This window comes from Hipposideros armiger, unplaced genomic scaffold (assembly GCF_001890085.2).
Source record: "Hipposideros armiger isolate ML-2016 unplaced genomic scaffold, ASM189008v1 scaffold_318, whole genome shotgun sequence".
Classification (NCBI taxonomy): domain Eukaryota; kingdom Metazoa; phylum Chordata; class Mammalia; order Chiroptera; family Hipposideridae; genus Hipposideros; species Hipposideros armiger.
This window is the reverse complement of record NW_017731668.1, coordinates 144,367-149,079: the sequence shown is the minus strand read 5'-3', so window position 1 is coordinate 149,079 and position 4,713 is coordinate 144,367. Positions and strand designations below refer to the sequence as shown.

Sequence of the window (4,713 nt, the reverse complement as noted above, 5' to 3'; positions counted from 1 at the left end):
CTAAAAGGCACCATTGCAACCACAAAGCCTCCCATCCTGGAGAAAGCTACATTTTGAGAAAAGATACAGGTAGATATGAATATTGGATTTACGTATTGAAGTTACCTTAAGAACAATATTGATGTTGTATTTGTGTTTTTAAAAACGGGCAGTTGGAGACCAACTTGTTGCTCACAGAATTCTTTTTTTTTATTATTATTAAAGTTTATTGGGGTGACAATTGTTAGCAAAGTTACATAGCTTTCAGGTGTATAATACTGTAATACATATTTTTTGTTTGACCAACACTGTACCACATAAGCAGGGTCATCTGTAAAACTGTACATTCAAGCATCAAACTTGTATTAAAAGTAAAGAGATTATTCATTCTTTTATTGTGCACACATTTTTATGAGCTTCAAAGATGCGAATGTGATAAATGGCATAATACAGTCATCAAATCTGTGGTTGTAGGGGTAAAGTTCATTGATGGAGGTAGGCACTGGAACTGATTCTAGACAAGACTTTGTAAGTACGTGTAAGCACTGTTGAGATAAAAATAATGAGATCCTCTTATTTTTTTCTCTACTAGTTGGTACCCTTCCCACCAGGTTTTATCATGAAGTTGATAACCAAAATATTTATTCCAAAATATAATGTAATAGTTCAATAAATCCATCTGATAAACTGATTGAGATGTGATAGCACAGTACACAGGAATTAACACTAGAGGAATTTACAAGCTAGGTAAGCTTAAAGCAGGGCCCCTGATCAGAAAGAAGTATGGGATAGAATAGTGTTTTCTAAATTGTAGTCATTACAGTCACATTTATATGATTTTCCATATTTATATCACTCTTAAACTATTATTGTTATTACTATTATTACTATATTATTATTACTAATAGTTTTCTCTAAATTTGCTCACTGTTTTTTTTTATTTACTAAATCAATACATTTTTCTTTTTTTCTGTCAAATTTTTAAATGTAAAAACAAAGGAAAAAAAATTATTGGAAACATAATGGTTCAAGTGGGGAGAAAGGAACATGGAGCTGAGGTTCTAAGTTTCTCTAGTAAAATCCTCATCCTGGAAATGCTCTCCTTGATGGGGAGAGCAGAGCCAGGGACAGTCCCCCACCACCAAAGCCCAGCCTCAACCTGGAGAAGAGGGCAGAGTTGCAGTGATCTGAGTGCCAGAGGGGCCGGAAGGGGACAGAGGCCAAAAGGGAGATAGGAAATGGACAGCCATGGGCTTCTTGGAAAGGATGCCCCTTTTCTCTTGAGTAGCCTCCAAGAGGATGAAATCTTTCTGGAGATGCTCATACAGCTCCGAGATGGCTGCCACATTCCCACAGCGGTAGCAGTATTTGGGTGACAACAGCACAATGAGCAGTTTCATTGAGATGCCGTTTTTATCCTTCCATCAGCAGTTGATGGGCATGGCAGATCATATCAATGTCGTTGCTGGCATGGAAGTGGGCTGCTACGTGGCTGCCAAATAGGTAGCCAGCCCCACAAAGGCTCATACCACAGCCTCCTATGTATTCAGGTTTGGACCAGAGCTGGCCACACGTGCGCTCATTGTGAGGCACCTCTTGCTTTTGGTCAAGCATCTGGATCTGGTGCAGGGCCTGGATGGAGCAGGGGAGGCCCAGGTCATGCAAAAGATCTTGCCATTGATGATGGCTGACAGGCTGAGGTCGTCAAAGAACTCAGGGCAGTAGTGTCACACAGTCACCATGCATATTTGTGCAGGCACGCATGTTAGGAGCGGTAGAGCTAAGTGACCTGGCAGCTATCCTGATTGCTCAGGATCAGGGTGAAAGGGAACCTTAGGCGCTAGCAGCAGAAGGAACATTTCAACACCATAGAAACCACGACCCACAGTCTCCCACAAAGAAGTAGTTGGTCTGAGGGATGTCACCATCCACTCTGAACAACTCTTTGAGGTCATAGAATTGTCCATGGATGTTGTCACATACTGTGTGACTGGCGAGTCCACTCTCTGCACGTAGCTCTCCTCCACCAAGATCTCTCGGACCTTAGAGCACAGGGCCTTCACTTCCCTCTCCCTGATGGGCTTGCACCACAGCAGCTGCTGAATCTGCCGGTCCAGGTCGGTGATCTTCGCCATGATCCATCCCTCACCACTGTGTGGGTCGGAACCGGGGCACTGGCCTCTGCGCACTGCACATGGGTCCCCACCGCTGTGACTCTGACCCCAGCTCTCAGGCTCCCTGCCTTCCACCCTCCCTTCTCTTTGGTCCCTTGCCATGCTACTTAATCTTCCATCCTGTATCTTTTTGTAGCTTTTCTTCCTTCTTACCTCAAGTCTTTCCCACCCCACTTCTATTGATTTCTGTTCATTTCTTCTTCAGGATGTGTTTACCTGTTTCTTAGTTTTTCCATTTTTAAAATACTGTTACTAGTTCACATTCAATGTCCTACATTCCATCTCTTGTTCATCAAGATATTTCCCCAAATAAAAACAGTTAACCCTCTAAAAGCTGTTTATGAATGTCTACCTATATCAGATTACTATATTTTTAAAAAGGCAATAGTAATATAAATAATAAAAATATAACATTTATTGAGAACTTACTATATGCTAAATACTTTCTTTTCTATTTGCTCTGTATGAATGAACTCGTTTAATCCTCCTAAATGCCTTGATCTAGATATTATTTTATTCAGTTTATAAATTAGGAAATTTAAGCCCAGACACATTAAATATATTTCCTGAAACTATATAGTTGATAAATATTGGTGCCAAGATTCAAACCCTGGCATTTTTACTCCAGAATTCATATTCTTAACATTGTACTATAATGCTCACAAAACATGTGAAAACTCCTCCTATTAAACGTCAGGAACACACGTTATGCATTCTCTCAAAGCAAATACTGTGGAGAATTATATTCCATGCAAAATGGCTTTATGTAAGTAACAAGAAAACAAAAAGTGCATAGATGATCCTACGTAGGTAATAAAGCAATAAATTATAGTAAGAAATATAAATATAATGGATGAAACTTCATTTTATATTATTGTCTTTTGAATTTAAATGGAGGTTTTGAATTCTTTTGAAAGTAAACAATGGCATGGAAAATTTCCTTTCATTTAAATTAATGAGCTTGGCCATGTTTTTCAATGAATGTTAAAAATAGAAAGTATGACATGTTGTATATACATTCTTCTTTTTCTTAATTACTAGTTTGCAAAGGAAGAGTGTTTAATAATAGGTAATTTAAAATGCCAGAGAATTGAAATTGATTCTGGAATGTAATTTTGTACAATTATGATTAGCTTTTACAACAGGGTGTATGAGTGCATATATGTATGTCTATCATGTGTAATCCCCTGGACCAGATGGGAGCACCTACCATTTGTCTAGTGTAGTCTACATACAATGTCAATAAATGTTGACAAAATTTATGGTAGTCAAATATAGACAAAACAATCCTGTAAATTCCAAAAGTAGCACATGTTTTATGCACTTTAACTTACAAATTGGATAGACAGATTTCTGAGTGTTTTTAAAACGACAAAATCATCTAGGCAGACCCTAGAAACAGTGTTACAAAGCTGTAAGGGAGGGAAAAGGTGAGAACAATTAACTATCTTTAGAGCACAACAAATAATCATGATGTAAATTAGGTTCTTTAGATAGTGAATAAATTAGCACTCAACTTTACATAATAGCTTAAACACAAACTACCCTCATAACATCAGAAGTAAGAGAAGATGAACAAATCCCTTTGCTTGGCCGTCTTGGCCAGATCTGAGTACACAATGGTAAAAAAAATTGACAATGGTTAGATCCTAAATTTGTTTTTCTGCCTTGTTTTCTCATACTGTCTTCATAGAAGAGCGTCAATATGTATTGATCTTTCTTCACTAGCGTGTTTTCCTTCTTACTGCTCTGCCTTGACCGGCCTTAATTCTTTGATATGTTATCACACTCCAACAAAAGAACAACCTATCCAAAGTCTAATCATTCTGCAATATGTGGGAAAGTATGTTTGCTTTAAAAAAAAATTCTTCCTAGTCTACCAGAAAATATTTCTTACAAAAGAGAAAGTTGTTTCTACCAGGGTGAGTGTGTGTTTTTATCTTGTTTTTCTAGACAATGTGAATGTAGGGAATTTTCTGAAATTTGGTATTTCCTGAATTATGTGTGATTCAGGCAAATAAGGTTCAAATGTGAAGATGCAATTAATTTCAGAGGACTCTTGACATTTTCAATGTGCAGATTAAGGATTAGGGGATATATAAGGTAGGAAGCAAATGCCAAAGAGAGAACAATTGTGGTTTGCTAAACACTGCATAAAACATAGGTTTTTATGCTGTTCATATATCTGTAACTGCTAGGATCTGAAGCTCATATAAAACCATGAAATGTCCTGAGCTGAATTAATAAGTGTCATATGTGGATATAAGGAAGTTATTTTTAAAGCATCATTTTGAAAGAAGTTTAGTTTTTAATTATCAGTGATGAGGAAGTTTAGTGACAAAATTACCTCATCCCTTCCTAGGTAAACTTTCATTTTAACAAATTTGAAATGCTCGTACAGCATTGAACATCTAAAGCCAGACTAGATGGCGGGCATCTATATAGGGTGATTAGATTCAAAGGCAGAGACATCTATATTTTCAGCTCTGGAATTACAGTACCCAAATTTAAGCTGATTTTATAATATTGAATATGTATTACATGCCTGGCAGTGAACACG

At 37.3% G+C, this 4,713-nt stretch overlaps 1 pseudogene; it reads right to left on the bottom strand.

Moving 5' to 3' along the window:
• Positions 1-1,133: 1,133 nt before the first annotated feature.
• Positions 1,134-2,114, bottom strand: LOC109392179 (serine/threonine-protein phosphatase 4 catalytic subunit pseudogene; annotated as a pseudogene).
• Positions 2,115-4,713: the final 2,599 nt, after the last annotated feature.